Source organism: Oryctolagus cuniculus, chromosome 8, assembly GCF_051225735.1.
Source record: "Oryctolagus cuniculus isolate XC-2025 breed Fujian yellow rabbit chromosome 8, ASM5122573v1, whole genome shotgun sequence".
Taxonomy (NCBI): Eukaryota; Metazoa; Chordata; class Mammalia; order Lagomorpha; family Leporidae; genus Oryctolagus; species Oryctolagus cuniculus.
Window position 1 is genome coordinate 46,927,246 of NC_142874.1, and position 26,512 is coordinate 46,953,757.

The 26,512-nt window shown below is 40.6% G+C and overlaps 1 long non-coding RNA gene and 1 pseudogene across 2 annotated transcripts in view; both read left to right on the forward strand.

The window, feature by feature from the left end:
- Positions 1-26,512, forward strand: part of LOC149125004 (uncharacterized) — a 160,138-nt gene that overhangs the window by 82,615 nt on the left and 51,011 nt on the right. The gene's annotated exons all lie outside the window — the stretch shown is intronic.
- Positions 1,644-1,876, forward strand: LOC149125005 (ubiquitin-like; annotated as a pseudogene).

Consider the following 26,512-nt stretch of genomic DNA (forward strand, 5'->3'; position numbering starts at 1 on the left):
GTGAACCAACGGCAAAGGAAGACCTTTCTCTCTCTCTCTCACTGTCCACTCTGCCTGTCAAAAGAAAAGAAAAGAAAGAAACAAGATCTTTGATAACTAATGTTTTAAATAACTTTTGTATTTTTATTGCTGTTCTATATTAATAAATTGTGTGATCAAGTGAAATGATTGAGTAAAAAACTAAAATAAACAAACAAAATTAAGGAACATACATTGACTTAAAGAAATAGAGAATGTAATTTAAAGATTGACAATTGTTCTTGAATGTTATGTAACTGTGAATTTACAAATTTGCAAAAATATATCCTAAAGAAGATAAACTTTATAAAATATACTACTTAATTCATTTAATAGGGAAAATATAGTTTTGAATTCAAATATGAGAATACCATTAAATTATAAAATTAAGAAACAAAGGACACTTGTAGGCAAACAGTAGACATAAAGTAAAACTATAGGAAATGTAGCAAGCACACTGTGGTTACAAAGAAGAAGAAAAATATGTTACAATCAAATAGGATAATGTGGCAAAACTGGTTCTTCTGTGTAACAACAATGCCACTTATCAGATGAACATGAAAGGGAAAAGGGACCCACGCATTGAACTCAGTTGATATGAAAATTTCCAACTTTCCTTAATTAACCTACAGAAGTATGCACAATGATGTTTCCTAGTATACATATAGAATGGATAAATGTTATATTCATTTCAGAAATATTAAAATCGTTCCTTCAGCCAGGAGCAAGATGAGGGTACATCCCTCACTATTACTGTTTATCATAACACTTGAAATTTTGGCAGTAGTGATTTGAGATGAAAAAAAAAAAAGTGGAGATTGAAAGAACAATGAAAATATTTCAGGAAAAAATTTTCTTATGGAAGCACATATAAATTAGAAAGTGAAACAAATTGTGCAAATACTAACACTATCAGAATTAATATGATTTTAGCATATTTTTCAGAATATAAAACAAAGCCATAATGTATTATGTGTAAGTTACTGTTTATCTCTTCTTTTCTTATGTAAAGATAGAAATATTCAATAAGTGACTATTAATCTTGAAACCTAGTGGATTGATTCAAAGAAATATGTAAGTCCCTGTGAGGAAAATAAAGTCCCAACTGATGGTTTCCAGGGAAAGGTAAGCTCAGTTGGCCTGCAGCTGTACCTCCTGTAACCCAGTAACGTATGACTTCGGACCTTACTTTTCTTTTTAATTGAGTTTCTGGAAATTTCATATTTTGGTTCTGGGATTCTTGTAATAAGTAAAAAATTTGGTATCTTTCATAACTGAAATTCCTAGGTAATTATTAGTAATATTCTATTTCATTTTTACTCTTTTCTGAAGAAAAATAGGAAGACTGGCTCTAAATCAGCTCTGTAGGTCTTTTGGGGCCTAAGCTACTGAAAGATTATGATTTCTTTCTTGAATACATATAGAAAGATATTTTGGCCACCTCATTGGAAAAACTAGAAGTAAAAAAATTTTCTGATCAGTATATAAAATAATTGGTGCTCACTAAAAGTAATGCAGATAATTTATGAACAAATTTGTGAAAGAATTTTTAAAAGGAGATAATTGAGTTCCACCAATACTGGAGTTCAGTTGTTGTCTTCAGTGGGTACTGCCACTGCTTCATAATGCAAATCTTCCTGAAAATCTTAACTGGCAAAACCATCACCCTTGAGGTTAAGCCCAGTGACACCGTTGAGAATGTCAGGCAAAGATCCAAGACAAAGAAGGCATCGCCTGTGACTAGAAAAGGTTGATCTTCACTGGGAAACACCTGGAAGATGGATGTACCTTGTCTGACTACAACATCCAGAAGGAGTCCACTCTCCACTTAGTCCTGTGCCTGAGAGGACTTGTCTGAGTTCCTTCTCTCATTAACCCTTCAACAAATTTCATTGAACTTTTCTTTCAATAAAGTTCTTGCATTCCTCCTCCCCCACCACTAATAAAAAGAGATAAGCATGCTTGATTTGCTACATATGATTCTTACCATATTTTATAAAGTGATAATAAAAAATTTGCACCATTTTCAGCTCCCATATGTGAAGATCTTCAAGGCCATCACTTCTAGTCTTTTTTTTTTTTTTAAACAGAATTAGACAGAGAGAGACAGAGAGACAGAGAGAAAGGTCTTCCTTCTGTTGGTTCACCCCCCAAATGGCCTCTACAGCCAGCACGCTGTGTGGATCCAAAGCCAGGAGCCAGGTGCTTCCTCCTGGTCTCCCATGGGTGCTTGGGTGCAGGGCCCAAGGACTTGGGCCATCCTCCACTGCATTCCCGGGCCACAGCAGAGAGCTGGACTGGAAGAGGAGCAACCAGGACAGAATCCGGCGCCCCAACCGGGACTAGAACCTGAGGTGCCAGCGCCGCAGGCAGAGGATTAGCTAAGTGAGCCGTGTCGCCCGCCCACTTCTAGTCTTACAACAAGAAAAGTCTGAGCCAACTGAAAGTCAGACTTCTCCTGGATCCGCAGGTCAAGGACCCAGGGCAGATGGCCATGCCCTAGCCTGGTGAGACAGGCAAATCTGGAGAGTCTCGGAGGAGACCTGCTTCCTGGAGCAGAAGCCTCTGGAGACATAAGCCTAAACAGTAATTTTAACAAGTTGCTGGAGTACAAGTGTGGGCTAGTTTGAGAGTGGGAAACTCCTGGGGCCATTTGGGCTTTACCTGTAGTAGCCGTACCAGGTTCTTGCATTAGAGACGATACTTTCAGGTATTTACTCAAATGCTTTGAAATCTTATATCGACACTGATTGCAATCTTTAAAGCAGATTTATTCCTAATTGCTAAAAATGTCCCCCAGTAAGTGAATGGATAAATGAAGAATTGTAGTAGATACATACAATGGAAGATTTTTCAGCAATAAAAAAAGGAATTGTCTATCAAGCCATGAAAAGTTTTGGATGCATTTTAAAATGTATATTGCTAGCTGAAAGAAGGCAGTCTGAAAAGCTTATGTACTATATGATTCTGATTGTATGGCATTCTGGAAAAAACTGTTTTACTGATAGTAAAAGATCAGTGGTTGCTAGGGGTTTGGAGGAAGGGAGAGGGATGAATATCACAAAGGATTTCTTAGGGCAGTGAAATTATTCTGTATGATAAAGTAACTCCGAATATATAACACTACATTTGTTTGAACCCGTGGAGCTTTAAAGCACAGAGTGGCCGGCGCCGTGGCTCAATAGGCTAATCCTCCACCTTGCGGCGCCGGCACACCAGGTTCTAGTCCCGGTCGGGGCGCCGGATTCTGACCCGGTTGCCCCTCTTCCAGGCCAGCTCTCTGCTGTGGCCCGGGAGTGCAGTGGAGGATGGCCCAAGTGCTTGGGCCCTGCACCCCATGGGAGACCAGGAGAAGTACCTGGCTCCTGGCTTTGGATCAGCGCGGTGCACCGGCCGCAGCATGTTGGCCGTGGCGGCCATTGGAGGGTGAACCAACGGCAAAGGAAGACGTTTCTCTCTGTCTCTCTCTCTCACTGTCCACTCTGCCTGTCAAAAAAAAAAAAAAAAAAAAAAAGGCACAGAGTGAACCTTAATGTATATAAATTAAAAGTCCTTTAGGAGGTCCAGGGATCTATGGATGGAATACAGAACGTGGCAAAACAACCTAACGATATCACAAATGCAGTAACAACCTCAGTGAAGGAGTAGGGAGAAAAGTTGATGGCCTCTGTATCTTTGGAAATGAGTGGAGTCTATGTAAGACTAAAAGGAAAGAGATTGAACATTAAACAGTATAGTTGCTAAAGTTGTTTCTAACAGAGTTGTGGTTAAAATTTCTGTTACTGCTATACCTGTACATTGGAATTGGTTAATTAATTAAATGGATGACTGATGGTGGAGCAAGGTTCTAACTGTTGAAATAAGAGTGTACCAATAAGCAAGGAGAGGAGGCTATAATAATACATGTGGTAATGGATTAGATTTGATGACAGTAATATGAACCCAGGTTTAGCTTACTATTGATACAGGTGCATACATTTAGAAGTATCTTTATGCACTGATAGGGATTAGTTTCCATACTAATGTTTTCTGGCTGTGTCTGGTAAGAAGACTTGGAAGCAGTGACACTCCAATAATAAGGAACATATCTATTGCTCAGATCTTGGTTCAAATACTATTTTCCATAATAGAAATTACAGTTCTGGAGAAATGATTGATTTTAGGGTTGGAGAAGAAAATCTACAAGATAAGCCATTAAGTAGTGCCAGCAAGTAAGTAAGAAAGGAAGTAAGGAAATGTTCAAATAAAGGCAAACATAACCCACAGTGATAGACAGTGTTAATGGGGTATATCAAAGGAATCAACTAAAAGAGCTCTTAATGACCAAAGCTGTAATGATTTGGATATAATGTAAATAAGGTAATATTGGATTATAACTTAAACTGTAAAATAGATATCCATGAATCAATGCTGATACAAGTACATAATTGAATAAATACATAAATGAGGGAGAAGAATTCTAATTGATTTATGTTGATGGTATGCTTCGAAAGAAGGGGGAATCATAACTCCAGGCGATCAAGATCAACATCCATAGTCATAAGTCATGTTGGTTAATAGGGACCCTGGATGTCTGATAAAAATAGTATTTTGTTTCTGTGTTATTTCTCCTGTAATCTCAAAACTCCAGTTTAAAAATGAGAAAAAAAACCTTGGACATATCCGAACTGAGTGGTACATTAGTCAGCTTGGGCTGCCATATGAAACAACACAAAGCGATTTTATCATGGTTCTGGAGTTTCTAAGTCCGAGGTCAGGGTAGCAGCATGGTTAGGCTCTGGTGAGGGCTCTCTTCCTTGTTTACAGACAGTATTCTCCCTGTGTCCTTACATTGTGTAGGGGGTAGGGAGGCAGAGGGTACTGTTTTAATTAAAGTAACAAACAAGTCTGATTAGTACATGTTTTTGTAAAGATTTATTTTATTTGAAAGAGTTACAGAGAGGTAGAGACAGAGAGGGAGAGGTCTTTCATCTGCTGGTTCACTCCTCAAATGGCTGCAATGGTTGGAGCTAGACCAATCCAAAGCCAGGATCCAGGAGCTTCTTCTGGTTCTCCCACATGGGTGCAGGGGCCCAAGGACTTGGGCCATCCTCTGCTGCTTTCCCAGGCCATATCAGGGAGCTGGTTCAGAAGTGGAACAGCTCGGCCTTGAACCAGTGCCCATATGGGATGCCAGCATGAAGGCAGGAGCTTTTTTTTAACCATGACGCTAGCCCCAATACATGTTTTAAAAAGCAAAGATTATTAAGAAACTGTTTATCATTGGATTAAACGGGGGAAGCATAATTACATTGAGATTTCAGAAGCATTTATACACCATTTTAAGAGACTAGAAGCTGACAGATCAGAAACACTGTAACAAGAGAGCATGGTAGGGACATTGTGGAGACAACTGGTATTTAGTGCCAGAAGAACTGGATTAATAACAGATGTACCACATATTGCAGTAAGAAATTCTGTATTTATCAAAGAGAAATGCATTAAAAACAAGGAATGACAGTAAACACTTTTCCTAATTCCCTTTAAGTCTATCTTCTTTTACCAGATCTTGATACTCTATGTCTGTGTATATTTTTTCTTGCAACAACTTCCTAATTCTATTTTGCTGTTATACTTTGTATCGCCACTGTAATCTTTTAATACTACTTTTTGGAGCAAGACAAAACATTTATAATTGATAAATAAGTACCCAATTATTGAAGTAATGGGAGGATATCATCATAGCTAAAGGGTCCTGTTATGGTCCTGCCTTTCTACTGACCTCTTTCTAGTTCTTTTGGTAAGTCAACACACTACACCATAGTAAGGACTATAGGAGTGCGGTTCATCTCAAGCTCACCCAGACTCAGTCAAATCCACCTCTGAGTCCTCTGCTGCTCTCTGGATGCTGGTCCACACAAGCCCCTCTGGTTTTGCATTCTGGTTGGCTGCTTCCTGGGTCAGTTTATCTCACAGTGAATGAAGCATCTTTCAGACTCTGTCATGGCCATGTGTGGTCTCCTTGGCCTTACCCAGAGATTCCCTTCTGAGATCCACTTGGCTGTGATTGGTTCTCCCAGGCTATGCCTGCATTCTTCGGACTGGGTCTCAGATAAAGGATATTAAATATATGAAGTTCTTCATTTCACTGATACTTTATGTTTTTTGGTTTCATTTTTGTTTATTCTCAAATTTTAATTATTATTATTATTTACTAATTTTAGGTTTGGTTTGCTTCTCTAGGTCTTTGAGGTGCATTGATAGATCCTTTTTTTTTGATGCCTTTCCAATTTCTTGGTGTAGGAACTAAATGCTATAAGCCTCTCTCTTAGCATTGCTTTTGCTGTATCCCATATGTTTTGATATGTTGTATTGGCATCTTCATTAGTTTCCAGGAATTTTTTTATTTCCCGTTTGATTTTGTCTATGACCCACTATTCATTTGGGAGAATGCTGTTCAGTCTCCGTGTGTTTGCATATTTTCTAGAGATTTTTAGGTTGTTAATTTCCATCTTCATTCCACTGAGGTCAGAAAAGATACATAGTATGCTTTCAATTGTTTTGAATTTGCTGAGACTTACTTTATGGCCTAGCATATGGTCTATCCTAGAGAAAGTTCTATGCACTGATGAAAAGAATATGTGTTCTTCAACTGTGGGATGAAAAGTTCTGTAGATATCAGTTAGGTCCATTTAGTCCATAGTTTAGATTAGCTCTGTTGTTTCTTTGTTGATATCTGTCTAGTTGATCTGTTCATGATGAAAGCTGGGTGTTGAAGTTCCCCATCACTATTGTATTGGAGTCTGTGTCTCCCTGTAGGTGCATTAACATTTGTTTTAAAGATCCAGGTGCTCTGGCATTGGGTGCATATACATTTATTATAGTCACGTCCTCCTGTTGAACTGACCCCTTACTCATTACATAGTGCCATTCTTTGTCTCTTTTAACAGTTTTTGTGCTGCAATCTATTTTGTCTAATATTAGCATGTCTACACCTGGTCCTTTTTGGTTTTTGTTAGCATGGAATGTCTTTCCCATCCTTTCATTTTCAGTCTGTGTGTATCTTTGTTAGTGAGGTGAGTTTCTTGTAGGAAGCAAATAGATGGGTCTTGTTTTTTAATATATTCAACCATCTGTATCTTTTAATTGGAGGATTTAGTTCATTTACATTCAAGGTCATTATTAATATATAATGATTTGGTCCTACCATTTTTCCATGAATATTCCTGTTGTTTGCTTTGGATATATGTTGTACTTAAAAATTTTTTTAATTTGTATAGGCTGAACATCCTTTGTAATTTTAGAGATTTTCTGTCATCATATTCTTTCATAATGATGATTAAGTTCTGTATAACATATAGTGTCAGAAAATTTTCAAAGAAAGCTACAAAGAAAAAACAAAATAATGGATACTATTTCTTACAATAATATATATATGGTGTATATATAAGACAAATATAGAGTAATACAAATTATAGATACATTACATAAATTTATGTAAATGAGTCTTACTAATATCAAGAAAAAATTCAATATTCAGTTGAGAAGACAGTATGTGTAATCACAACAAAAGTGAATATGAGATGAGTATGTGACAAAATGCACGAATTTGCTTAAAATCGAGGATTTGGATTTTACAACAGAATTTAGATACCATTTTGTACCCTTTCACTCAACAGTTATCATAAAACTCAATGGCAGTGGGTTTGGATGAAGGTGCAGTTACACAGAGCTGCCAGTATTGTAAATTTCATAGTCCTTTTGAAGAGTAGCCTAGCAAAAAGCAACAGCAGCACAAAGAAAAACCCTAACACTGCTCCTTTAATTTTTCTTTAAAGTTTTTTTTAAAGATTTATTTATTTATTTGAAAGAGAGAGAGAGACAGAGTCAGACAGAGGTCTTTCTTTTTCTGGTTTACTCCCTACATGGCTGCAATGACCATATCTGGGTCAGGCCAAAGTCAGTAGGCTAGAACTTACCCTGAGTTCCCATGTGGATTTCAGGGGCCACGTACTTGCGCCATCCTCTGCTGTCTTCCCAGTCACATTAGCAGGAAGCTGGATTGGCTGGACTGGCACAGAACAGCTGGGACTTGAACCTGCGCTCTGATACGAGATGCCAGTGTCACAAGTTGTGATTTACCCAGCTTCACCCTAATGCTGGTCTCTGGTCTTCTGTTTTGGTGTGGCAGTCCCAGTTCTGAGGATCTACTCATGACAGTGATGTTCTGACCAGCCTCTAAGGAGTTTGTGGAGGAAAGCAGGCAGGTACAATCAAGTTCAGTTTTTTTTTTTTTTCTTTGTTACTTTGTGTGTGTGTGTGTGTGTGTGTGTGTGTTAATTAGACTAAAATCTTGGAAATAGGATGCAACTCCAAATGTGGAAAATCAAATGCAAACAGCAATAGTATCATAAGAGAGTGGCACATAACTATTCTAAGATGTAAGCATGGCTAGTTTGGGGCCTATTTAAGTACAAAGGAATATTAAATAAAATAGAGAAAAAGCAGAATATGAAACAGAACTCTTGCATGATACAATGACCTAAAAATGTACTTGGGTATGTATAGTGACAGAATTTACAAGATAATTTAGAGAAATATAGATAAAGCTTAGTGTTCTTTAGTTTCTTTTTCCTATAAGAAGGATTAAATACATTTTTTTTAATGTATAAGATTTGTTTATTTATTTGAAAGTCAGAGTTACACTGAGAGAGCAGAGGCAGAGAGAGAGAGAGAGGGGTCTTCTATCCGATGGTTCACTTCCCAGATGGCAGCAATGGCTGGAGTTGTGCTGATCCGAAGCCAGGAGCCAGGAGCCTCTTCTGGGTCTCCCACGTGGGTGCAGGGGCCCAAGGACTTGGCCATCTTCTATTGCTTTCCCAGACCATAGCAGAGAGCTGGATCAGAAGTGGAGTAGCTAGCCGGGTCTCGAACTGGTGCCCGTAAGGGATGCTGGCACTTCAGGCCAGGGCATTAACCCACTTTGCCACAGCGCCTGAACTGGTTAAATACAATTTTAAAATATGCTGCTGCAAAAGCATAAGAGAATATGGATTATTTGGATCAAACTCATGTAGCTGAATAATTCAATTAAAATCATCATAATTTTGCCATGTACAAAGGCAATATACCTGTTTTTGTAAATTTCTGCAAAATGAATAATAGGCCTCTTAAACATGTTGGATTGATTTACTTGCATTGTAAACCATTTTCTCCAGACATTTGCAAGCATATGTTTGTATACTCAGATGCACAAAAAACAAAATGATGGATCTTTTTCCACGTGGGAGTGTTTTAGCATTTCAAAGTCAACATCCAAAGAAATACACAGATGTACATGCAGCTGGAAAACAGTCTTATTTTTCTTTCCCATTCTGGCAATGGCATTTAATTCTCAGTTTTTGTCTGGATTGGGTTGTTGAGTTCCAGCAAGGTCATGATGAACCGTGACTTTAAGGTCTCCAGAGTGGCACACGTGGTGACAAGTTAATCTGACATTTTCAAATGATGAAGTGCACAGAAAAAAACCCTCCAGATAAAATGGTGAAAATTCTGGTAAGATAACTGAATAATGGTGGTGGAGAGTGAGGTTAAATTAGGCCCTCTCCCCCCCTCCCCCTTTTTTTTAAACTGGAAAAGGCTGAAAAGCTACAGGAGGACACAATGGCTTGAGAAATGTCCAGGTTAGGAGTCAAATCTAGAGTCTGTCCTAGAAAGAAACTGAGGTATGATCTGAAGACTTCCTTTCCAGATCCAGAAGAGCAGCTTGATGCAGAATTGGAAAATAAGGTGAGAGCTGCTGGCAGAGACTGCAGACTCTGAGCTGAGAAGGAAAAGGAAAATGTGTATTCATTCATTTCCTTGCTAGTTCTGTGACTCACGGCGAGTTACTTCTCTCTGCCTTGTTTTCTCATTTATACGTGAACTGAATGACCGTACCCACCTCACAGGGTGATTGGAGGAAGAAATGAGATTGCCAGATTGTCCATGCTGGGCACAGGGTATGTTCTCAGGCTGTATTGACTGTGGTTATTTTGGGCAGGAATGGAGACTGTGTTTTGTAGAATGTATCTAAAGACTCAGAAATGGGAGCTGGCATTTGGCCTAATAGTTAAGACAGAAATTAAGATGCCTACGTCCCAGATGGGAGTGCCTGGGTTTCAAATCCAACAACTCCTGGATTCCTGCTTTCTGCTGATGCAGACTCTGGGAGGCAGAAGATGATGGCTTTGATAGTTGGGTTCCTGCCACCCGTGAGGGAGACCTGGATTGAGTTCCCAGCTCCTGGCTTCGGCCTGGCCCAGCCCTAGTAGCCATTGCAGACATTTGAGGGGTGACCTGTGGGGAGCAACCCGGACTAGACTAAGTTACTGGAATTAAGACTTATTCTATGCATCTGCTCTCCCACAATATGGCGCTGGGAGAGGAGAAAACAGCTTCTACACAGCTGCCTCCAGTTCAACCAATAAACTGTAGGACCTGCTCCTGATTGGAGGAGAGCAGCGTACTCGGCGTGTGGGCAGCCGAGTTAGGATTGGCAGAGGAGGACTATAAAGGAGGAGAGAGATGGCATGCACCAGGAACATCTAAGGGGAACATCTAAGGGAACACCTGTGCAGCCCCCGAGAGAGCCGGCCGGTGGTGTGCCGCTCCCCCGCGGAAGTGGGGAATGTGGCAGGGGGAACCGCCCTTCCACGGAGGTGGAAGGGACGGTAGCCAACCCGGGAAGAACCAGCAGCAAACCCGGGGAGGGCCGAGAGGACGAAGGAACAGCGTGGGGTTTAGTGTCGTTCCTCCACGAAGAGGGGGAGCGACATAATGGTGCCGTGACTCGGATATGAAGCCTAGGCAGGGTTTAGTGTCGTTCCTCCACGAAGAGGGGGAGCGACAGTGACCCAGCAGGTGGAGGGGGGAGCACTCTCACATATACACACTCTCGCTGACTCTCAAATGAGTAGATAGAAATCAGCAAGGAAACAAGAAGATTCAGAAAAGCCTTCATACAATGGACCTTCCGAGATGATCTGTGTTACAGAAAACTCCGGGCCTGCAGAGCGAGTGCTGCATTTCTACATATTAGGGCATGCAGGGGATTTGTGGTGAGCAACAAAACTGTTAGCCAAATTGTAGAGGATGTGCTCACTGAGATGCAAGGCCTGACTGCAGGCTGACATCACTGCCTGCAGCATTAGAAAAAGTTTCTTTATTATTATTTGGCCATGGTCCTCACTCCAGTGACTTGCAGTAGAAGTGAACGCAGAGCACAAGGCTGGTCACTAGATCAGCTGATGTGTTGTTTTCCTCAGCATGCAAAGCTATTTTTAGGCAGATGGTGAAGAAAGGAGGATGGTATCATTTTTTTCCTTGGGTTTGGAAAGCAAGCAAAGCAATGTAGACAAGTAATTGTCCAAAGGTAAAGACATCTCAGACTAGGAAAAAAATAATTGAGATGGGAAATCAATTTTTTTTTGTGCGTGTGTGAGAGAGTTTTATGTTTTTTTTTTTTAAGATTTATTTATTTATTTGAAAGTCAGAGTTAGAGAGAGGAGAGGCAGAGAGAGAGAGAGGTCTTCCATCCCATGGTTCACTCCCCAGTTGGCCACAATGGCCGGAGCTGTGCTGATCCGAAGCCAGGAGCCAGAAGCCTCTTCCAGGTCTCCCATGCAGGTGCAGGGGCACAAGGACTTGGGCCATCTTCTACTGCTTTCCCAGGCCATAGCAGAGAGCTGGATCGGAAGTGGAGCAGCCGGGACTCGAACCGGTGCCCATATGGGATGCCCGCACTCAGGCCGGGGCATTAACACGCTGCGCCATAGCGCCAGCTCAAGAGTTTTATGTTTTAACCCAAGGTTCTTGTCTACATTCTAATCCTGGAGAGGGAATTTGACCAATGGGAACTATACAGCCAGACCAGGAGTCAAGGCCTTGGCTAAGTGCAGTGGTTGTTTCTCTTCTTGTTCTCATCTTTCTCCCGAGTCCTCTATCTAGAAGTGAAAAGATGCTCCTTAACTTGGTTTTGACTAACCTTTTCATCTTATTTCTCAGTTCCATTATTCCTGTTTCCATGCTGTGTCCTCCAGCTAACCTTCACAAAGTACAGCTCCTCCTATAGCCACAGCAATGTTCTTCCCCCAACTTGTGGGAATATCCAGTCCCCGCACCCCATCCTGATTCACCCACATACAAATACCCACATACTGAAATACACACATGCAAATACCCACATACTGCTGGGGATGTCGTTCCTCCATGGTGCTTTCCACACCACGTTCTGACCCTGGTCCCGGCCAGGAGGACAGCTGCTCTCCTTGGAAGTCTGTAGAGCAGCTGAATTAGTGTGTCACACTGACTGTTTTCTTAGGTGTGCTTTCACTCACTGTGTGCAGCTGTTCTCCCTGAGTACTCAACTAAGCAATCTCAGGGTGGAGTCTGTGCCTTGTTTATCCATGCTCAAAGAATTAATAAATCCTCACCTAAAGGAAGATATAAATGATCCTTACTATGTAAGGTAGTGTGCACAGTAAGATAAATGGACATGGAGCCACGTGTACAAATGTAAGTGCTCATTTGTATAAATACCAGATCAGTCCATTTTATATAACTATCAAGAACTATAGGAAAATAGCCATTTTGTGATTTATGTATTCCTTATGGATTTTATAATATACACTGCATTTCAATTTATTAAATTTTACTTTTTGTTTATTATAGAGAGGAGAGAGAGAGGAGAGAGGAGAGAGGAGAGAGGAGAGAGGAGAGAGGAGAGAGGAGAGAGGAGAGGAGAGGAGAGGAGAGGAGAGAGAATATCTTTGATCTGCTTATTCACTCTCCAAATGCCTGCAACAACCAGGGCTGGGCCAGGTCATTTTTGTATCCCATGTGGGTAGCAGGGATCCAAGTACTTGAGACATCACCTCCTGCCTCCCACGGTGCACATTAGTAGAAAGTTGGAACTGGAAGTGGAGCCTGGACTCAAACCTGGGTACTTTGATATGGGATGCATGCATCCCAAGTGATGTATTAGCCACTGTACCAAATGCCTGATTCTGCATTTCAGTTTCAAGTTTCAACTTACAGTTTTTCTTCAGAAAAACACTTGGAACTTCTCCTATGAATGTGTTGCATAATATTGGGTAGATGATAATAAAGCTCAGATTTTCTCAGAAGCATAGAAAATCTGATCATTTTGCTTCAGTTCTGCTGGTCTGAGTCACCACCTTTTACTGGAACACTGCGGGCACCTCCTGCTGTGCTGGTCTTCCCAGCTTCTGCTGTCTGCCTGCCTGGCTGTTGTTTCTAATGCAGAAACTAGAGTGATTTTTTTTTTTTTTGACAGGCAGAGTGGACAGTGAGAGAGAGAGACAGAGAGAAAGGTCTTCTTTCTGTTGGTTCACCCCCAAAATGGCCGCTAGGGTCGGCATGCTGCGCCGATCCAAAGCCAGGAACCAGGTGCTTCCTCCTGGTCTCCCATGCGGGTACAGGGCCCAAGCACTTGGGCCATCCTCCATTGCCTTCCCAGGCCACAGCAGAGAGCTGGACTGGAAGAGGAGCAACCGAGACAGAACCAGCGCTCCAACTGGGACTAGAACCCGGGGTGCTAATGCTGCAGGTGGAGGATTAGCCTAGTGAGCTGCAGCGCTGGCCAAGAGTGTTCTTTTTACAGGGCAGTTAAGGTCTGTCAGGAGCTCAGGTCCCTTCAAGGCCTCTGTGATTTGCTCTAAGTGAGATCCAGCGTCCTACTCATGACTTCAAGGCTCCTTGTGATCTATCTGCTAACCTGCTTGCCCATTGACCCCCTCTTCTGCTGCTCTTATTGCTCCATCCTCACTGGCTTCCTGACTCTTCCCAAACATGCCATGCACACATCCACCTGAGAGCCCTTCAGTTGCGTGGTGCTTTGCATACAAACTCTTTTCCAAAAATATGAATCATTGTCCCATACCTCCTCCAAGTCTTTGCTCAGATGCCACCTTCTCATGAGGCTGCTCTTGACCTGTGTAAAATTACAGTCATTCTCTCCTTCTCATCCCAACAGTCCAGTGCCTTTTCCCTGCAAATTTTTTAATGCCATGGCATATGTCACTTATCACTTTTGAAAAAAAATGTGTTATTTGAGAGGCAGAGAGACAGATTGAGCTTCCATCGCTGGCTTGCTCCCTAAATGCCTGTAATGGCTGGGGCTGGCCAGTCCAAAGCTGGAAGCCAGGAACTCGATCCAGGTCTTCCACATGGGTGCAGAGATGCTCTCACTGGAGCCATCACTGCTGTCTTCCAGAGTCTACACTGGAAGGAAGTGGAGTCAGGAGCAGACCTGGAGTTGAACACTTGGGTACTCAGATGTGGGATGCTGGCATTGGCTTCTTAGCCACTAGGCCAAATGCCTGCTTCACTTGGGACTTTTTAATGCACTATTTTTTTATGTATTCAGATATACAGTTTTTTTAGAAAGCTGTATTTAATAAATACAAATTTCATAGGTACAGCTTTAGGAATATAGTGGTTGTTTCCCCCATACATGCCCCCACCCCGTCCCATCTTCTATGCCCTCTCCCAACCCATTCTTCATTAAGATTCATTTTTCATTTTCTTTATATACAGAAGACCAACTCTATACTAAGATTTCAACAGTTTGCACCCACACAGACACACAAAGTATAAAGTACAGCTTGAAGATAAGTTTTCCAGTTAATTCTCATAATACAACTCATTAAGGACAGAGGTCCTACGTGGGGAGTAAGTGCACAGTGACTCCTGTTGTTTATTTAACAATTTAACAAATTTAACAATTTAGCTCTTATTTATAATGTCAGTGATCACCAGAGGCTCTTGTCATGAGCTGCCAAGGAATGCACTATTGGTATGGTAATATGCTATTGTAGCCGGTGCCATGGCTCACTAGGCTAATCCTCCGCCTTGCAGCGCCTGCACACAGGGTTCTAGTCCCGGTAGGGGCGCTGAATCCTGTCCCGGTTGCCCCTCTTCCAGGCAAGCTCTCTGCTGTGGCCAGGGAGTGCAGTGGAGGATGGCCCAAGTGCTTGGGCCCTGCACCCCATGGGAGACCAGGATAAGTACCTGGCTCCTGCCATCGGATCAGCATGGTGCGCCGGCCGCAGCGCGCCAGCCGTGGTGGCCATTGGAGGGTGAACCAACGGCAAAGGAAGACCTTTCTCTCTCTCTGTCTCTCTCTCTCACTGTCCACTCTGCCTGTCAAAAAAAAAAATATGCTGTTGTGTGTCTCTGTCTCTTAATTCTAGTGAGCTCCATGAGGGCATACACTTTTTATTCACTGATACATTCCAAGTGTTTAAAATTGTGTCTGATACAAGGTATGCACCCTGAATATTGCTGAATGAGAGGAAGAGAGAGTATCATCTGCCAGCCCCTGAAATCACTTTCAGTCCTTTTCTCATTTATTCTCATGGCAACACTCTAGTGTGAATATTTTTGAAGGCAAGGGAACTGAAGTATATAGGGGTGAAAATGCTCAGGGTCACAGAATTAGGGGCAAAACCAGGATGTGAATTTAGGTGATCTAACTTCAGACCCTCTGTCTTAACCAATCATATTCCTTAGCTGAACTGGGCGTCAGACTCTTTATGCTTATTTTAATCAACATTATACTGAAAGGACTAAGAGTCAAAGGGAGCACATAAGCAAGTCTAGTACCTGCTAATACTAACTGATAGAATAAATAAAGGGGAGAGTGATCCAACATGGGAAGCGAGAAACTCAGCAGACTCATAGAATGGCAGATGTCCTAAACAGCACTCTGGCCTCAGAATCAGCCCTAAAGGCATTCGGATCTAGCTGAAAAGCCCATGAGAGTATTTCAGGCATGGAAAGCCAAGACACTCTGGCAAAAAAAATTAAAAAAAAAAAAAAAAAACCTAAATGAAAGATCTCTGTGAGTGAGATCCCAGTGGAAAGAACAGGTCTTCAAAGAAGGAGGTACCTTTCTCTGAAGGGAGGAGAGAACCTCCACTTTGACTATGACCTTGTCTAAACAAGATAAGAGTTGGAGAACTCAAAAGGCTTCTGTAGCCTTGGAATCTCATGACTGGAGCATAGGGAGATTACTGATGCCATAAACAGGAGTGTCAATTTGTAAAGTGAACAACAGGAGTCACTGTGCACTTACTCCTCATGTAGGATCTCTGTCCTTAATGTGCTGTACATTGAGATTTAATACTATAACTAGTACTCAAACAGTATATTTCACTTTGTGTTTCTATGGGGGTGCAAACTGTTGAAATCTTTACTTAATGTATACTAAACTGATCTTCTGTAAAAAAAAAAAAAAAGAAATGATCAATTCCCAACTTGACTCTCACTGGGATTAAACATGACAATAGGTCTGATCTGATTTCATCATCATTTAAAAAATCATCTATTATTTTTCACTTTATGTTTCTGTGTGGGAGAAAACTGTTGAAATCTTTACTTAATGTATGCTAAACTGATCTTCTGTATATAAAGAGAATCGAAAATGAATCTTGATGTGAATGGAAGGGGAGAGGGAGTGGGAAAGGGGAGGGTTGCGGGTGGGAGGGACGGTATGGGGGGGGAGGCCATTGTAATCCATAAACTGTACTTTGGAAATTTATATCCATTAAATAAAAGTTAAAAAAAATCAACATTATACTTGTCCATAAATTCAACAAGTAAAAAAGTTCTAAAATTTTGTAATGAAAAGCAGCATTTCCTTTTTTTTTTTTTTTTTTGACAGGCAGAGTGGACAGTGAGAGAGAGAGACAGAGAGAAAGGTCTTCCTTTTGCCGTTGGTTCACCCTCCAATGGCCGCCGCGGCCGGTGCGCTGCGGCGGGCGCACCGCGCTGATCCGATGGCAGGAGCCAGGTACTTCTCCTGGTCTCCCATGGGGTGCAGGGACCAAGGACTTAGGCCATCCTCCACTGCACACCCTGGCCACAGCAGAGAGCTGGCCTGGAAGAGGGGCAACCAGGACAGAATCCGGCGCCCCAACCGGGACTAGAACCCAGTGTGCAGGCGCCGCAAGCAGAGGATTAGCCTAGTGAGCCGCGGCGCCGGCCAGCATTTCCTTTTTACTTTACTCTCCTCCTCCTTCTCATCTCCAGAAGCAAATACCTAGAATTCCTAGCTAAGTTTTAGTTTTTACATTTTCCTCCATATATCTGAATAATATCCCACTACTTGTATTCCTTGATTATTTTCCTGGTGTTTTAGACATTACGTAAAGGGTTTCCCCACGCTGAAGGATGAGAATCTTTAGTCTTCTTCCCTTCCCTTTTTGCGTAGCCCCCACAGCCATTCAAATGCTTTCTTCCCACTCCTCTGATGTTCTGGCATCATTGTATTGTAATTTTGGTTAGATCGCTAGACAGGTATCTCAGTCTGTTTTCTGTTGCTGTCACAGAATCCCTGAGACTGGGAGATTGATAAAGGACATTGATTTATTTGGTTCTGGAGGGTGAGTGGGCTGAGAGCAAGGTGTGGGCAAGGGCCTTATGCTGTTTTGATTCATGGTGGAAAACAAGGGCATGTGTGGAAGAGAGAGACATGGGGGCAGCCTTCCTTTCTGACAGCTGGTTGTCACAGTAACCAACTCAGTTTTGTGAGAATGAATTCAGTCCTGAGAGAAAGGCATTAATCCCATATAATGACGCAATACCCTCTGAAAAGCCTCACCACCTCGCAGTTGCATTGGGAATTTGGGTCCCAACACATGTACTTTTGGGGGACCCATTCCAGCCACAGCAACAGGTTTATCCTATTATTACCTCTGTACTTTATTCCTAGGTAAGCCACTACTGGTACTGTTTTTTCTCCATTGTGTAACTTTTCTACATTCCATGGATATGTTGTCCTATTTTAAATGTTTATTTATAATTATTCTTATCACCATTTGAAACTGATGGCTACCCCCACTTTTCTAAAACCTGTTGAGTCCTTGAGTATTTGAGAATCTCTGGGCCCTGCTGACACTCAGATGGCTTGGCTGCCTGTAGAAATTTTGGTTGGGGGATACTTTTCCTTCAGAGTTTCAAAAGCCCTATCCCACAAACATCTAGTTTTAAGTTGCTTTTGTGTCTTTTGAAGTTATTTTACTTTCTGATTCCTTTGTCTATGGATTCCACCCCTTCCTCTGAAACTGCATCTGGTCTTCAGGTTAGGGCTCTGAAATTTGTCAGCGATATGCATACGTGTAGCTCTGTTTTCATCCATTGTGCTCAAAGCTCAGATCTGTATTCTTCAGTTCTAGGAAATTTTCAAGTTTTTAGCTGATGGTTTCCTCCCTCTTTTTATTTTGTCCTCTTTTTGATAAAACTTGCCATTCAGATATTAGATTCTCAGAATGGGCCTTCCAGTTTTCTTCTTTTTTTCCCTTATACTTTTTACTTTTCTCTGTCCTTTTAGAGATCACCGTAACTTTATCTACCAATATTTCTTTGATTTTTAAATGTCCAATTGGATTGTTAGAACACATGTTCTTCCATTCACCTGGAGAGGAAGTTTAGAATCTTGTCTTAGAAGAGGTAGACTGGTTTAGGGCCTTATTATTCCATGGTAACCAGTTTCCTTGCTACCTTGCTTTGGTGTAATATAGTTCTTGCCTGCAAGTTTTCTCAATAAATGAAAATATTGCAGGGATACCAAAGACAGCAATGTATGCAGCATGGTGCCATCATTGATTACTAAAGTCAATTAATGAAAATTTGAAACTTGGGAAGTATACTTAGTTGCGTTTGTCTTCAAAATCACTGGAAGGTTTTGGAAAGCATAGTTCTTCAGTGTTTTCTGGTTCAAGTTCTCTTTTCTGTGACCTATAGACTATCAGCTATTCCACTCTCTGTAGCAACTTTTTGTCCAAGAGAAAGCATGTCAAAACTGTTGAAATTTTTTGTTTTTTCCTGCACTGTATTTGTAAATATTCATCTTGGAAAGTTTCTGGGTTTGTCTTTTGGACTGAAAATTTGAAGCATTTCTAATGGTGTGGAAATTTGTAATTACATTGCGCTGCTCGTCATGGTATGTAACTGTTAATGTGTCTGAGGACTGAGGTCAATAAAAACGAAAATGCTTTTCAGGGTAGTGAAGTTACTGTAATTTACTAAACTTATACATCTTTTCAATAAAAATATTACATACTTTAAAAAAAAAAAGAAGAAGAGGTAGACTGGTGGCCTCCTGGAGGAAGTGTTTGGACCACATATCCAGCTTTGAGTTGGACATATAGTAGATGCACCATAAAACACAAGAGCAAGGTGAAGGCAAAGTCAGTAAAATTAGAACTAAATGCAGGGTAGATATAAGATTATCTAGAGTGCAAGTTTACTTAGACACTTGCTCTTTGCATTTCTTTTGATGTTTATATTGGTCTGAAGGGTCACCTTGACATGGGGTCAGGTGGCCCTGACTTTAACATAGGAGCCTAGTAGGCAGTTGAATGTTAAATGTCTTATGTGGGTGTGCCACTTTAGAACCAGGCACTACAGATTAAAGCCTGCACTGAAACCCCTCCAGCTTCAGAGGGATTGGTGAAAAGTAAGCTGAACATCGACCATCGATGAGTCTTTCCCTGATTGTTTTATTTTTTTTCACATTTTGATTGTATCAATTTACTAAAAATCATGAGTTTGCCAATAAAATGAGACTAATCTGTTCACTTCAAGGAAGTAGCTGGGTAAATACTTACGCAACTGAGTTTTTTTAAGTGCCCTGTGTCGCTAATCTTTGCGGATGCGGCAACTCCAGGCTAATTCAGCACACTGCAGAGACATGAACACAGGCAGATGCTAAGGAGGAACCTCACTGCTGGGCCTCTTGCCAGTTATGTGCCTGACGGGTCATGTCTTAGCCCCTGGATTTCAATCCCAAATCAAACTCCCTTTTTTTCTTTTTTTCCTTCCCTTTCTGAAAACCCTAGGAATTTGCACTGCTTCTATCACTTGGTTGCCAAGTGAGATTTTTATCTTTCTGTCTTTACTTGCTGTCCCCCAAAATAAGTACCCATGCTCTTTTTATTTAAGGATTTTACTGCTGATCTCTTTTTTGTCTTAGGAGTCAGCCTGCCCAGCCAATTTGTAATAAACTCAATGACTTGTTTCTAGTTAGAAGATTATTAAGCAGCATGTGGATTCATGTTTGCTAAATGAATGAAAGCATTTGTAAGATCTATAATTGTTACATGAGTCCTAAGGACTTCCCCTAGAGGATTCCTACCCATTGTTTGTTTAGACTTTCCTGAAGCTCTCTTTGACATGAGTCCCCCCAAAATCCGATATGTTTCTGTGGTCCATGTCTTCTTGTCCTTTTGGGTTTGCTAATAGCACTTTGTCCAGCTGTAAAAGAACCACCTGGAGAATTGGGAGAATCACAGATTTCCAGACCCCACCCCCAGAGATCCCCATTTGGAAGATCCGTAATGTAACCCATACTATTGGACCCCAGACCACATGGAGTGGGTCTCACATCGGGTGGTCTCAGGCTCTCTCATCCATGTTCTAAACTATTATTTGGGCCTAATTCTCCTAAAGTCCATGTAGCTTCAGGGCAGCCTGTTTGTGGTACAGCTTTTTTCTCCCCAGTATAATCAGACCTCCAGTTCCCTGGGTAGGGAAGCCTAGGGGAGTGGGTGTTCCTATGGAAGACATAATCTATGCAGGCGACGGTCCAGGTCCAATCATGCATTTATTTCACTGCATGCTCAAAAGAACCGTATGCCACTGCTGTGGGTGTTCTCATTTCCTAAATCAAGTTCAGTAACTTAGCCAGTGAACCTGGGCTTTGCCAACGTAGAGTGAAGCCCTCCACGTACCACTCGCTTCATGGTCAACCTCCCTGAAAAGCTCTTTTAGTTTTGAGAAACACTTCCAAGGAGAACAAGAGCTGATATGCCCTAGGCCTAATGAGCAACCCAACTTTTCCTTATTCAGACTAAGAGCTCTGTTCTCCTCCTAGAGTCTCCATGACTCACTCAGTTGCCCTCTGCCTCCATGAGAGAGATCCATAGAATTACATATTGCCAATGTCAGAACTAGCTCATAACCAAACATAGTTATAGATGATATCTATTAATGGGAGGATGTGATTTTTCTAAATTGGCCTAAATTAGGTTAAATCTAAGCAAAATCAGGAGATAAACCTGATGAAATATGGTGTATCTTATGTCTTCTTTATAATTCTGTTTCCTTTATAGCTGGTGATACTGTGAGGACAGCTGTACACTTAAATATCAAAATGTGTATAATTGCAATTATTATTTTGATATAAGGAAGTGATAAACAAGTCTAAGAGATCACTGTAGCTTTTTAGGCTGGAGTGAGTCATGGTTCATTTTGGGCTTGTCCAGGTCCTGACACAGTAAGCTTGTAAGTTTCCAGGCATTGAGTATCGAGCCATGGAGATGAGTGGGCACTCCTGTTTCCCAGCTTCCTTAGCTGTTAGCAGGGCTTTGTTGTTTCTGATTCAAGGAGGTAGGTTCTAGTCTTCTCAATATTCTGTGTATTAACCATTGTAGGGAACTTGAATAAAGATGCTTTCTCAGGGGATGGTGTTGTGGCCCAGTGGGTTAAGCAGACACTCAGGATGCCAGCATCCTATATGGAAGTGCCAGTTTGACTCTGGCTGCTCTGTTCTGAACCAGCTCCCTGCTAATGTGTCTGGGGAGACAGCAGATAATGGGACAAGAGCTTGGGTCCCTGCCACTAGGCAGAAGACCAGGATGTAGTTCCTGGCTCCTGGCATTGGCCAGGGTGTTGAAGGCATCTGGGGAGTGAACCAGCAGATAGAGAAACTCTCTGCTCTCTCTCTCTCTCTCTCTCTCTCTCTCTCTCTCTCTCTGCCTTTCAAATAAATAAACAAAATAAATAAATATATAGAAAAAAACTTTAACTGATGCTATCTGGTCCTCTTGCTGTTCTCCATTATTTCCAGATTCCTTTCCCCACTCCTACCTCATTTTTCTAAATCAAGTATCAATTTCACAGGACTCACATTGTCATAAATTACTGGCACACCATAGAGTGACAGAAGGCCCTGTTTCAGGAGTCTGTGACCTGGTCCTGGTTTTGCTGTGTATTTAGTGGTAGAAACTTGGGCAAGTTACTTCTCTCACTGGTCCTCAGTTATGCTTCCTGTAAGGGAAAATATTTTAAGATTTAATGTTATATGAAGCAGAAATGTCATTAAAAATTCCAATTTCATTTGCATTAACATGCATTCTTGGACTATTGGAAGCTCATCAACTCTTCAAACTCAAATTTTTTTTACTTAAAAAAAACTCTTTTAGGTAATTAACTGAAGTGTTCTGGCATCTCCCTTAATTATGAAGTGTTTGGGAAGGGTAATGGGCTGATGGACAAATCGATTCTTACATTTCTCACTCAAAAATGTTGTTTTTGGTTTGTGGAAACTTGGCCATTTGCCAGGGGTGAGAAAAAGATTTCAGTGCATTTAAGCAGTTACTTCAGTATCAAAATTCGGAGTGTCGGGGGGTCAGACCACAGGACAGCTCAGTGACTCAGCAGTGCATTGGCTCTGCTTCCGAAGAGATTCTGCCTGTGCTGGCAAAAAGAGCTTTGAATGTGGGTGGAGGAAATTGAGAACAGTGGAGCCAAAGAAACCACACGTCTGACTTCTGTCTTTCCATGAGATCAGATATGCTCTTACAACTTTTCTTTTTTTCTAAGCCATTTCAAACATGAACTTTAAATACATGGTAATATTGGAAGTGATACTCTCAGGGCCTTCATGAATATACTAGGCAGATGCTGCTCCAGGTAGTGGTTAGGAGGGTTGTAGTACTGCTATGAACTCCTTGAATTCTGTTCTGGCACACGTGTTCTGATGGCCGAAAGGGTGGTCCAGTTCATGTGGAAAATCATGTAGTATCTAGATCAGTTTAATGGCTAAATATAAATTTCTGTGCTATTTAGTATGGCCTTCATATTTTTCACAGCATCTTATTTAGATTCAAGTGTCTCACACATGATCAAGCAAAGTCTTCTTTAGGAGACTCTACCTTGTTGCTAACTTAGCTTCTCTGGTAGGAGCCTGAGGTATGGATTTGAAGAACAATGGACATTTGACAGAGTCCAGGTTAGTGCTGGTCAAAAATGGCAGAATGTGGTCAGATTCCAGGTTTATTCTGAGATCCAGTAGGCAGGGTCATAGATACTGATCTAAAAGGGACACTTGACATTTTAGTGAGGGTCACAAATTCAAATCTTGGTTAGTGAGCAGAAGGGGAAGTTCAAGTTCAGGTTCATGGGATAAAAGTGGAGAAGGAAATAAAGAGTGGTCAGGTATCTCTGCCAGCAAAAGTAGAGGAGAGGGTAGGGGCAAGGAGATTGACCCAGTGGTTTGCTGCTGTCTCATTTGGATTTCACTGGCCCAACCATATGTTGGGCAGTTCTGGAAAACAACCTCTGAAAGGGTATTTTTCAAAAGCAGTTTTAAGGAGATATATGCCACATGCCGTGCATCTCACCCGTTAAAAGTATAGGATTCAATGATTTTTATAAAATTCAGAGTTGTGCAGCCATCATCATGTAAATTTAGAATATATTTTTAGTAGCTGAAACAGAAACCTCATATTCATTAGCAATTCCCTTTTCTCCAATCTTCTCTCTTCCCTCCTCTGGCCCTAGATAGTTATTAGTCTTCTTGGCTCTGTAGATTGGCTTATGGTGGATATTTTACGTATATGGACATAATAAAAGGGTACTTCAAAAAGTTCTGGAAAAGTAGGGTTGAGCATTTGACAAAGCAACCTAGACACTTTTGGGATTTCTGCATCCCAGATCACAGTGTCTGGATTCAAATCCTGGCTCTGCTTCACATTCCAGCCTCCTGATGTGCAACCTGGAAGATGTGGTGATGGCTCCAGTAGTTGGGTTTCTGGCACCCACATAGGAGACCTGGATGGAGTTTTGGGCTTTTGGCCTCAGCCTGGCTATTGCAGGCATTTGGGGAACAAAACAGTGCATTGTTGATTTCTGTATGTCTCTGTGTCTCAGTCCAGACTGTCTTTGAAACAGATAAAATAAATAAAGTCCAAATTTAATGAAAGCTTTGCAGAAATTGAATTAAAAGAAAAGTTGATTTGCAACAAAAATTTTGAAATCTACTCTTTTTTTATAATATGCATTTTCCATGAACTTGTTGAAGGACTCTTACATAAGATATGGGTTTTAAATTGTTGCTTTCATTTTTATTTTAATTGTAATGGATTCAGTATGATTTATAGATACAAATCTAAGAACCTAATGATATTTCCTTCATCCTATCTCCCTCCCTTCCTTCCACCTTCTTTTCACCTACCTTTCTTTCCATCTTTTTTTTTTTTTTTAGTTTTTGAGATAACACACTTTAAAATTACATTACAGTAAAAAAGTCTTGGTACTTCACCAAATAAGTTTAACACGTAAAAAGCAAAGGGACCCCGGGTTATTGGGAATATATACAACAGCAATAAACAATAATTGAATGGAAAAATAACCATTTCACTCATACACAGTTTTTTTTTTTTGGTCAAATAGTCATTTATAATTTCTTTCAGTGAAATGGAATCAATGACATTGTAACACCTAAACAGTAAATGCACAGGAATATTTTGTGAAGATTGTAATGCAAATGATTACATATTACATTTTTGTATTCTATTAGCACAGATCAAGGAAAAGGTATGGTATTTGTCTTCTAGGGGGACTGGCTTATTTCACAAAGTATAATGGTTTCCAGCTACATTCATTTTGTTGCAAAAGATAGGATTTCGTTCATTTTGATGGCTGAGTAATATTCCATACTGCGTATATATCACATTTTCTTTATCCAATCATTGATTGATGGGTATCTGGGTTGATTCTAGTTCTTAGCTATTGTGAATTGAGCTGCAGAAAATATGGGGTACAAATAATAGCTCTTTCATAGGCTGATTTCATTTACTTTGGGTAAATTCTCATGAGTAAGATGACTGGGTGATATGGTAGATCTATTTTCAGCTTTCTGAGAAACCTCCATACTGTCTTCTACATTGGCTGCAACCAGTTTACATTTCTACCAACAGTGGATTAGAGTCCCTTTCCCCCATATCCTCACCAGCATTTATTGTTTGTTGATTTCTGTATGAGAGCCATTCTAACTGGGGTGAGGTGAAATATCATTGTGGTTTTGATTTGTGTTTCCCTGAGGGCTAGTGATTCTGAGCATTTTTTCATGTATCTACTGGCAATTAGAATTTCCTCTTTTGAAAAATGCCAGTTCAAGTCCTTTGCCCATTTCTTAACTGGATTTTTTTGTTTTGTTGTTGTATTTCTTGAGCTCTTTATAGACTCTGAATATTAATCCTTTATCATTTGCATACTTTGGAAATATTATCTCCCATTCTGTTGGTTTCTTCTTAACTTTGTTGAGTGTTTTCTTTGGTGTAGAATCTTCTTAAGTTTGATATTTTTGTTTTGATTGCTTGTGCTTCTGGGATCTTTTCCAAGAAGTCTTTGCCTATGCCAATGTCTAGCAGAGTTTCTCCTTGTTGCCCTCTAGTAATTTGATGGTATCAGGTCTTGGATTTAGATCCTTAATTCCATTTTGAGTTGACTTTTGTATAAGGTGTAGGGTAGAGGTCTTGTTTCACACTTCTGCATGCGGAGATCCAGTTTTCCCAGCACCATGTATTGAAGAGACTGTCTTTTCTCTAGGGGTTGGTTTTAGCTCATTTGTCAACTGGTTGTAGATTTGTGGGTTGTTTTCTGGGGATTCTATTCTGTTCCATTGATCTCCATGTTACTTTTGTGTTAGTACCAGGCTGTTTTAATTACAACTGCCCTGTCATATGTTTTGAAATCTGGAATTGTAATGCCTTTGGCTTTGTTTCTATTGTTTAAGATTTTTTAGCTATTCGGGGTCTCTTGTGTTTCTTATGAATTTAGCAATGTTTTTTTTTTTTTCTACATCTAAAAAGAATGTCATTGGTATTTGGATTGGGATCACATTGAACCTGTAATTGCTTTGAGTAGTATGGACATTTTGATGGTATTGATTCTTTCAATCATGAACATGGAAGCTTTTTCCATTTTTTTATGTCTTCTCCTATTTTTTTGCTTAATGTTTTGTAATTTTTGTCATAGAGATCTTTCTCCTCCTTGTTTAAATTTATTCCAAGCTATTTGATTTTCTTGTCACTATTGTGAGTGAGACTGATCTTACAACTTCCTTTCCATTCATGACATTGTCTGTGTATACAAAGGCTATTGATTTTTTTGTGGTAATTTTATATCCTGCAACTTTACCAAACTCTCTTATGAGTTCCAATAGTCTCTTAGTGGAGTCTTCTGTTTCCCCTATATAGACTCATTGTAACAACTTAAGGAAAAGAGAATCTGACAGTGACATATCAAAGAATAGATGAACATATTGTCATGTTTCAAAACTGCATCTTTAGGCATGGAATTTTTGGAGTTGGATGGATCCTGTTTCTTGTTTTCCTAAATTCATCTGCTTTCTTGAGTAGAAATCTCAAGTAGAAATTATATATCA